Source organism: Alligator mississippiensis, chromosome 4, assembly GCF_030867095.1.
Source record: "Alligator mississippiensis isolate rAllMis1 chromosome 4, rAllMis1, whole genome shotgun sequence".
NCBI lineage: Eukaryota > Metazoa > Chordata > Crocodylia > Alligatoridae > Alligator > Alligator mississippiensis.
The window spans coordinates 212,048,554-212,059,644 of NC_081827.1; positions in this window are offsets into that span (position 1 = coordinate 212,048,554).

The window sequence follows — 11,091 nt, forward strand, 5'->3', positions numbered from 1 at the left end:
TGAGATCCATCAGAAAAATGAAATGTTTCCACGTTTAGTTAACACCATCAATGCACTTTGAAGTTCTCAGAGGAAAGATGACAAATAAATAAAAAGAAAAACCCTAACCAGCTATGCAAGCAATGAAGGAGGGTTAGCTAAAACAAACAAACAAACCACATCTTATAACTATCACTTGCAATAAGTGCAATCTTCCTCAAAGCACTGGATATTTTTGCATATCTTGTGATGACAGGGATTACCTCCCTGGTAATTACATTCTTCAGTGAAAATCATTATGAGATCAAATTTCATTGGAAAGAAGCTACACTGACATTTTTCCTGGACAGGACAGGATGATACTACTCCCTAAGTTATGTTCAGCTAGAAGCAACTAAAATGCAAACCCCAAAACTGTTAGGAAAGAAAAGAACAGGCTTTCCTCCTTTGTTTTTCTTTTACGGCATTCCTGACCGGTAGCATCGAACTTCAAACAGCCTGTCTTTGTGTCAGTTTTTCTGTAGCCAACTGCCTGCTTGTTTTGGTGGAAATCCTTTACACTAGTTTTAAATCAAGCGGCAGTTAAGAGGAAGCAGCATGGTTTTCACCAGCATCACCTTACTTTACCCTGTCAATCCTTTCTTCTTTCCTTCTTATAAAAGCCACTTCCTTACATAGATTCATAAGGAAAAGTCTGAATAAACACTTAGTTTTCTCAGCCTTGTGGCATCTTTAAGGCTCACTCCAGTGAGTTACACTTGGCACTTGACACTTTCAACATTATTACTGACATATAGCAAATTCATCATGGTCTTTCCATAATATAGATTATTTTTAGTTAGATTTCTTTTGGATTCGAAACAAAAATAACTGGCTTCTCTCAGAGTAGAGATTTGAAAAACAAACAGAAGAACTATTCAGGTTCAGAAACCTAAGTTAGCAGGTGTACTGAATATACTGTTCTTTATTAAATAAGAAAGTATCTAGTTTTCCACAATATAAAAAACAAAGTGGAATTAGGTAGTATTGGGGTGATGTTGTAGCTATGATGGTCCAGGAAGTATGCACGAGGCCAGGATTTTTATGAGTGGTACTAGCCAATTGCCCGTTAAGAATGATTTGGGGGGGGGGGGGGGACAGAGGCCCATGTCCTGCCCCCACCCCGCTCTCTGCTTTGGGTCTGGCCCTGCAGCCCCATTTCCCCCCCCCCCCCCCGCTTTGGGCCCGGGCCTGTTCTCCCCCCTCCCCGCGCTTTGGTTCTGGCACCGCTCCCCCCACCCCCACGCTCCACGTCCACCTGGCCCACGTCCACATGCTTCCCCTCCCCACTTCCCTCCCTCCCTCCCTCGCAGCTTTTGGCAGGGTCTGGAGGTGGAAACAGTGGTGGGGCACTGTCACTGTGCCTCCCCCTCCCACTCCCACTCCCACTCCCTTCCCTCCCTCCCCCTCCTTGACACCTTTTGTTGGGGCCCGGCAGCAGCGGGGTGGCGGCATGCTCCCCACTGTCACGGAAGGAGGGAACAGAGTCCTGCATCTGACCCTACCCATGCTTCTCGTCTGGTCTGGGGAGGGGGCGAATGGGCCCACTCCCCACACCCTCGCCCCCGCCACTTTGGGGCCAGGTCCACTGCCCCCCCCCTTTGGTTCTGTTGTCAAGGTGTGGCAGTGGTGGCAGTGGCAGTGGGGCACTGCCACTGTGCCCCTGCCCCCTCCCTCTCCCTCGCCCGTCCCTCCCTCCCCTTCCCTGCTGGCTTTGTAGGGGCCCAGCAACTCTGCGTCTGGCCCTGCCCCTGCTTTTTGTCTGGTTACGGGAGGGAGAACAGGCCCCCTCCTCCCCACTCTGTCCCCTGTGTCTCTCCCATCATGGTGGTGCTCTGCTGTCGTCTCCTGTCTGAACACTCCTGCAGCACTCTGATTGGTTGTTTCAGTCAGCCAATCAGTGTGTGAATAAAGTGTTACGGACAGATAGACAGACAAAGGCTTTTATAATATTAGAATTGAACCAAATACATGTCTGGGATAGACTTAGACATGCTTTTGAATGCAATGAACTCTTAGATCTGTTCTAGTGAAACTCAGCCTACTGTACAGCAAGTTACAATGAAGGTCCTATATTGTTTCAAGACATTAAAATACACAAGCTACAACTTGTGTCATAGCAAATCTCTGCCGAAGAAGGGTGAACTTGTGTTGATTAAAAGAAAACTTCATTTGAAAATAATCTGCTTCAGTACTAGGAGTGATAGCAATGAACATAAAAGTTTGCTCTTTTCCTGTTTTTCAGACTTTTATGCTCAACGCACTCAAGTATCTGAGCCCCTTGCAGTAATACATTAAGATGCCTGACTAGGGACAGAAATTATATATAAACCAGTCGGTATAAGTGATCAGAAATCAGTTCAATTCTCTAACAACAGCAGTTCAGTACATAAACCACTTTCAAAATGGCCAAAACTAGAGTAAGATAAACCTGGATGGATGTAGTCTAGACTTAACTTCTTTAGCCTAAATAGCTTTATTGAACTTCTGTTCCAGATCCCTGACTAGCATCTGTCACATGTCTGGTCTCTTATCTTCCTCTCTGGGAGAGATGCATGCAGTAGACTGCTTTGTTCTAGAACTTAGTTGAAAAAAAAAATACATATTGCTGACAGTCATTCAGAGAAGGCAGTCACAGAATTGTGCCTTGCACTTAGTTACTGGAGGGCCTGGGTACAGGGGGAGTTCCATAGTCTTGGGCTGGTCCATGACCCTGTCCTACACACATGAGCTTTGCCCTTATTACAGATAGTTCTGTTGGACCAGAGGAGCAAACTTGTCTTGGAATTTCCTAGCCTCAGAGAGGCTGAGCAATATTAATGGCCCAAATTTCAAGTCATTTGAATAAGGCATACCCTCTAGATACAGCCCCTTGGGGCGGTGTGGGGGAGAGGCAGGGAACCAATAATAAACAAATTAACATCATTTTTCTCATATTATTTTTCTACACATGCTGGCAGTTGTATTGTGGTTCTGCTCCTCCCCAAATTGCTATTAGACATTTGAAATTTATTTAAGCTAATGTATGACACCCACTGCCCTTCTAGGGAAGCAATATTGAAAAGGTTATTAGAGTAAAGTGTGTTGCTCTAGGGAACTACATGCCTAAAAGAAGGAAATTCAACAAGACAAGGACTTTGATAAAGTAAGCAATCCCCCAGATAGGTTACTGTCGCTTTGGCAACGTGGTTATTGGGATGTGTTTGTGGTCACTGAATCTGAGATGCACCCTTGCCCTGTTAGATGAAATCCTACCTTTTGCAGTCTTCAGAGAATGTCTTCACTCCATATACTCCATGGGAGGAAGAAGAGAAGAGACCAAACAGATGACGGATGCTGATCATGTCACTTGATACACTACTGTAAGGTGCTCATATGCCACAGTGATGAGAAAAAAGATAATCCACAGAGAGAAGCAAATGTACATTTTAGCTACTTTAAAAGAGGTTAAAATCCAACTATTATGTCTGTCTGATCCTACATCAATACAAGTTAAATCACAAGCTAAATCACTTCTAACTTGGACCCTGAATGAGGCAGGGCTAAAGTTGGAGCGTTTTTGCTACACTAATCACTAGAGCAGGGCTATCCAACTGGCAGCCTGTGAGGGATTAACATGCAGCCCCTGGACTCCCACCTTGCTGCCACTGTCTCTACCACTATTGCTCCTCTGTTGCTCCAGTTGCAGCAGCAGCTAGTGTCTTTGGGCTCCTCCCCTCACCCCCAGCTGATGCTGCCTGACCCAGCCCCAGGAGGCAAGGTAACATGGCACAGCCTGTGGTGCTGAGGGAGCTGGCATCCAGGAACAGCTATGCAGTGTGGTGTCACAGGAGAGCCTACAGAGAGTTGCAGGTGAGGCAGGGTGCTATGCCATGCTGTGTAGGAGTTGGGTGCCCTGCGCATACAGAATAAATGGTAGGAAGTCCCTAACTGCACACCGACTACATCCCCGGGGGCCCATGGCCCTCACTGGTGCAGCCCATGGTGTGTATGTCCCTTGGTCTCTTAGAATTTGGACAGTTCTACGCTGTAGGTTCAGGCAGATATAACTGCAGGTGCAGACAGAACAGCAGTTCCTGGGTCTAACTCATGGCACTTTACAGAAAGCACCAGGAGTTAGACCAATACTCCTGACCCAACAGGCACTAGCTGTTGGGTCCAGAGGGTGGAGGATCAAGCTTCAATTTGGAGCTGATCCAGGGAGAGAGTCTGTGTCTGCAGCCTCTTTCCCTATCTCTGCCCCCTCCCCCTTCTCCCCACTCCTGTTCTGTCTCAGGATGGGACAGGGAGAAGACAGGGGATGGAAATCCATTCTGGGGTTTCCAGAGTATCACTGGAGTGGGGAGGGTGGATGGATTGGAGTCCCCCATCTTCCAGCACTGGCTGGGCAACCCCCAGAATGAGCTCCCTCCACTCCTTTCCCCTCCTCCCATTCTGAAAGCAATGCTAGGAGCAGTGTTGGGCTGTCAGCCAAGCCCTGCTCTCAGAGTGCATAGACACAAGTTAATGAAGTGGCTTTGGAGCAACTTCATTTGAACCCTCATGTAATGAGGATTCAGATGGTTGCGGGATCCAGCCCTTTTAAAGTACTCTGCAGCTGTCCACTTGTGTTTGGGCACAGCAGTAGACCACTATCAGGGGCCAGATCAGGTGAAAATTGTCACTTCCATCTGTGCCTACTATGATAAAACTTTGTATCAGCATCCTTTGAGACTGATGGTGGCAACCATTAATCCTCCTGGGTCATGGTGTATGCATGAGGGCCACCCAGGCTTTTGATGTATATGCCTGAGCAGGAATTTTTGGAGGAGTGGAGGCTGCCCAGACCTTCCATCCTCTCCTTAAGCCACTGAGACAGAATCTAAAGACCAGACTGAGTCCAGATGTTTGGTGCCTCTATGACTGTAGTTATATAAGTGCCTGGGAATTAAACCAAGGTCTCCTGTGTGGTAGACAAGGATTCTACCACTGAACCACAGGGAACTCCTTTGAGACTGATACAACAATTGCTATGTCTGTTTATACCCTAAGTTGTCACAGATTCTAAAGCATTCAAAATAGTGCATCTTTAGTATACAGGAAGAAATGCTCATCCTTATATATAGCAGACTTTTCATGCTGTTATAATGAGTATCATTTATCTTAAGAGTCAAAATGTCATCTTTCCTTCATTCATTCCTAATGTAGTAATCTAAAAACACATCCTTTATGTGTATTATTAGGGAAACTATTTAAAAGAAACTTTCATTTATTGACATTAAAAAATAAACAGTTTCTAAGAATGAAGCAATGCTGCCTGAATATTTGTGGTAAGGTTATGTTCACCTTGTAGAACTGCATTCTCAGCATTCAATGAAAAAGACTTGAGTGCCAATGACAGGGTCATAAAACAAAATAAGAGTAATGTCTTGCTTCTCTGTCTCTTCTAACAAATGACAGTATTTTTATAACATTCCTGGAATAATGTCATCAAACCCCTTTGGTAATTAACTTCATATAATTTAAAATGCATGTTTTCCCAAAGGTGGTACCATACTTAGTTTGGAAAATGTAATGAAATCATTAAGGTAGCATTTTATTATCTACAGATAAATTAGAAATTCACATTCTTTCAGCTGAATATAATTTAAGTGAATAGTCCTCACTTCTGCTTACAAAGATGAAGCCATTGCACTATCAATAGTGATGCTAAAAAAGAAATGCACCTCATTAGCTCTCTAAGCACAGTGCACTGCAGTTTGTGATTATCCAATACATTTTCTGTAATCCAATTGGTAGAGGTGAGGGGAATCACACTCACTGGAGCTGCAAGGCAGGGGAATATTAATGGTAATAAACCCCATACTAAAAATCAAGTGATTTCTATAGTTGCCACAGAAATATGCTTGTTAAATGTGGGGAGCAAAATTGTTAACATGTAGTCACCCAAGACTGCATTAATTAAATGCATCTGTGACAGATCTCATTTGCCTATTCTAGGTGCATAACCCAATATAAAGTATCTCAAGATGAGAAGACTCATTTATCCTACTGTCAGCATGTAAACTTGTTACCATGAATGCAGATTTTAAAACAGAGCACAAAAGTAAATCACCATAGCACGGGGGTGGGCAAAATGCGGCCCCAGGGCCGAATGTGGCCTGCCAGACCATTCTATCCAGCCCACGAGGTCCCTAAAAATTTTAGAAAATTAATATTAATCTGCCCTGGGCTGCCTGTCACGTGGCCCTCAATGGCTTGCCAAAACTCAGTCACTGGCCCTCTGCCCAAAATAATTGCCCACCCCTGCCATAGCAGTTTATAAAACATGCTTTCAATGAGTCTTGTACTATTTTCAGAACAGAAATAATTGTAAATTCATTATGGTTCATATCTTGCTAATCTGCTTATAATTAGACCTACTTGACCTTATGGACTGAATTCAGGCCATTTCAATGTCATCAGAATCCAGGGCTTTACATCAGAAATAAATCTGCACTTAACTTCCCACTGCACTTCTGTTGTCCATCGGTGCTTCAGAAGTATTGGAGAAATCCACAGTGCAGCAGGACAGAGGAAAGCTGGGTTTGCAGTGAAGGTGTTGAACTGGAACCCAGGGAATTTAGTTTTATTCCTGGTGATTGAAGACTTCCTTTGTGAGGTAAAATAAGTCTCAATCTTTGTATCCCTTGGTTCCCCATCTGGGAGGAGATTTCTTTAACTTACAGAGGCATTGTAGAATTATTCTTCAGTGTTCATGAAGCACTCATGATAGTGCTAGGCACACAAGCATAATGTGTAAACAGCACTGCCCCAAGACAGAATATATTAGTTCTGTGCCCATAGCACGGCTGATGAATCTATAGTACTTCTTTGTAAACTGGCCTGCTTTCAAACAGAATTATGGCCATTTAAAAATACACTTGTTTGGGGGGGGCATGTTTTAGTTTGAGCAGCTCTTAGGAGCTGCACTAATTAAAATGCTTGCAGCATCTCATATTCATCATCCCACATTTCAAAATGGTGGTAGGGTGCTTTAGCTGAAGCTCATTCAATGAGCTTAAGTTAAAGCACCCCTGTCGCTGCTTTGAAACACGGGATGCTGAATACTCGAGATGCTGCAGCACACTGGAGCATTCTTATTAGAGCGCTCCAGCAGATTCAATTAATCGAGTCTGCTCCAATGCATTCAGATTAGAACATGTCGGAACACATGCAAGTGCCCAAACAGTCTGCCTATGTCAATTTATTCTGCCAACTTCTACTGTGTTACAAAGACTTTTGTAAACAATCACGCTACAAGTGTTTATTTATTAAACAAATGGTTTCTTTAGAACTGTTTACTATTTCTTGGAAAGCTTTTGAAAACCAAACTCAGCTGTACAATTTTCCTTTTTCTAGGGGAAAGGCAAAGGGCAAGAGTAGTTCAATATTTAAATACTGTGGTTGCAATAATGGCAAAGCAAAAGATAAATGTGCTATAGGAGATGTGACATCTGCCACAAGTATAATACTTCTCCTTGAAATTCATATTAATTTTATGACGTTGTATAATGTTGCATACAATTTTCCACCAACATGGTTTCTAATTTTTGAGTCTCCAAAATGTAATTTTCTATGAATTTTCAAAGGCCAGAATTTCTCCACAGAACCAACTTCTGAAGATCACTCCTAGCTAAAAGTTTGTGATTTTGCAGCTAGATTCTAATTTCGCATTACAGTAGCCAAGCAGTCATCTTTGAAAGTTTTAGTTTTTGGGGAGAAGATGGTGTCGCAGAGCACTTAGGTGCCCTGCTCCTATAAAGAGGGGGAGCCGCTAGGAAAAGAGCCCTAGCAGTGAGTAAGGAGCCCAGCTGTGGGTCACCAGGGCAACTAGAGTTAGCTAGTGACCCACACCTGCCAGCAGTCAGCTGACAGGAAGGGGCAGGGCCTGGCTCCCATATAAACCCTAGGGCTGAGGCCAGGATAGCAGTTCCCTGCTGGCAGCCAAGGGGGAAGGAGCTGTCCTACAGCAAGCATAAGGGAGAGGCCTGACTGCAGGTACAGCCACTGACACTGCTGAGGGATGGAACACCCCTGGGGTGGCTTGCATGATGTTGTTATAGCCAGGCGGCTTGAATTAATGTTATAGCCCAGGAACTTGTGTTTTGGTTGCTGTTTATAACCGGTGGCTTGGGGGAGGCTATAGGGGGATGGAGGAGACCTCATAGAGGACTCACAGTAGTGTGGGGACCCCAACCCCAGAGAGGGGGGCAGAGCGAGACAGGGCCCAGACTGAACGTCAGTTCCATCTGCAAGGCTTCGGGCGTGGTAAAGGGATGGTTGGAGCCATGCATAGCCCATAAGGCTAGGGTGCCCCGAAACACCCATTATACCATCTATCTTGGAGTGGGACACACCAGGGGTCCAGGAATCCACGGGGTCAGAGTGTACAGCAAACCGTGACCAAGAGGGCATAAAAGGCAGCCTCTCAATTATATATTTTATCATCAAAGATATGGTGGGCGAGAATCGAGGGTGCCCATTTGGTCAACATGGCATGGTAAGGGGGCCTTAGGAAGATCACGGCCATCCTACTGGACCTCGTGCCATGACAGATAAACTAATGCAGAAAGTTTGCACAGAGATTTACAATATATTATACAGAGAGACATTCACCAAGTTAGGCAAGGACAGCAGTGACTAGGAACAGATACATTCTGGATCCACCTCCAGAGATGACATAAGGAGCTTTACTAAATCTTGTTCCCAACAGCTAAGGTGGGAAGTTGGGGCAGAATGAGTAAAGTGAGCATTATGCTGCATCTGTCTTCACTGTGGAAGATGTTAGGGAAATTTTGTCACCAGGTCCACTCCTCTCTATGGACAAGTAAGTGGAGCTGACCCAAGCTGAGGTTTCATTAGGAGGGGTCATAGAAGAAACTGATATAAACAAGACGGCAGCAAATCACCAGGACTTAATAGCTTTTATATTAGGGTCCTGAATGATCTCGGATCAGAAATTGCTAAACTATAACTGTAGTATGGAACCTACCACTACAAACAGTTTCAGTATCGGAGGACTTCCATATTTAAAAAAGAATCTAAAGGGGATGAAGGGAACTACAGGCAAGTGAAACTAACTTCAGTTCCTAGAAAACCAGTAGAAACAATAATAAAAGAAGAATTGTTCAGCACATGGATGAAAATGATTTGCTGGGAAGCAGTCAACATGGCTTTGACAAAGGGAAATAATGCCCCATCAATCTATTAGAGGTTCATAGATTCATAGATGTTAGGGTCGGAAGGGACCTCAATAGATCATCGAGTCCGACCCCCTGCATAGGCAGGAAAGAGTGCTGGGTCTAGATGACCCCAGCTAGATACTCATCTAACCTCCTCTTGAAGACCCCCAGGGTAGGGGAGAGCACCACCTCCCTTGGGAGCCCATTCCAGACCTTGGCCACTCGAACTGTGAAGAAGTTCTTCCTAATGTCCAATCTAAATCTGCTCTCTGCTAGCTTGTGGCCATTATGTCTTGTAACCCCCAGGGGCGCCTTGGTGAATAAAAACTCACCAATTCCCTTCTGTGCCCCCGTGATGAACTTATAGGCAGCCACAAGGTCGCCTCTCAACCTTCTCTTGCAGAGGCTGAAAAGATCCAGTTTCTCTAGTCTCTCCTCATAGGGCTTGGTCTGTAGGCCCTTAACCATATGAGTGGCCCTTCTCTGGACCCTGTCCAGGTTATCCGCATCCCTCTTGAATTGCGGCGCCCAGAATTGCACGCAGTACTCCAACTGCGGTCTGACCAGCGCCCGATAGAGGGGAAGTATCACCTCCTTGGACCTATTCGTCATGCATCTGCTGATGCACGATAAAGTGCCATTGGCTTTTCTGATGGCTTCGTCACACTGCCGACTCATGTTCATCTTGGAGTCCACTAGGACTCCAAGATCCCTTTCCACTTCCGTGCCACCCAGCAGGTCATTCCCTAGGCAGTAGGTGTGCTGGACATTTTTCCTCCCTAGGTGCAGCACTTTGCATTTCTCCTTGTTGAACTGCATTCTGTTGTTTTCTGCCCACTTGTCCAACCTGTCCAGGTCTGCTTGCAGCTGTTCCCTGCCCTCTGGCATGTCCACTTCTCCCCATAGCTTTGTGTCATCTGCAAGCTTGGACAGAGTACATTTCACTCCCTCGTCCAAGTCACTGATGAAGACATTAAAGAGTATCGGTCCATAGAGAGTGTCAATAAACAAGGTGGGGTGATCCAGTTGACATAGTATACTTGGACTTCCAAAAAGCCTTTAACAAGGTACCGCAGAGTCCCTTAACTAAATTAGATAGTCATGGGATTACAAGAAATGTCCACTCATGGATTAGAAGTAGGAGTCAAAGATAAAAAGCAAAGAGTAAGTAGAAATGGTCAGTTCTCAGGATGGAAAGAAGTAAACAGTGGTGTCCCCCAGGATCTGTGTTGGGCTCAGTGCTGCTTAGCATATTCATAAATGGTCTGAAAAAAAGAGGTGAGTAGTGATGTGGTAAAATTTGCCAATGATACAAAATTATTCAAAAAGTGGTAAAGACCGAGGTGGACTATAAGGAAGTATAGAAATATCTGGCACAACTGAGCAAATGGGCAACTAAACAGCAGGTGCAATTCAATATAGATAAGTATACACCTGGGCAAAAATACCCAAACTATACCTACACTATGATGGACTCTGCATTAGCTATTACTACATAGGAGAGAGATCTAGAAGTCATCATGGATAGTTCTCTAAAAACATCAGTTCAGTGCTCAGCAGACATCAAAAAAGCAAATAAAATGTTTGGGTTTAGTAAAAAGGGAATTGTAAACAAAATGGAAAGTCCAAGAAGAGTGGTCATTTCTTAAGGAGACGATCCTCCAAGCCCAAAGGGTGACAGTCCCAATGCGGATCAATGGGGGCAAGAGTGCTCAAAAGCCCCCATGGCTCACCAAAAGCATCCAGGAATGTCTCAAAGCTAAAAAGGAGGCATACACCCAATGGAAGGGAGGAGTCATCACCAAGGAGGATTATACCTCTGTTGCTCAAGACTGTAGCGGGGCTGTTATGAAGGCTAGGGTGGAGATAG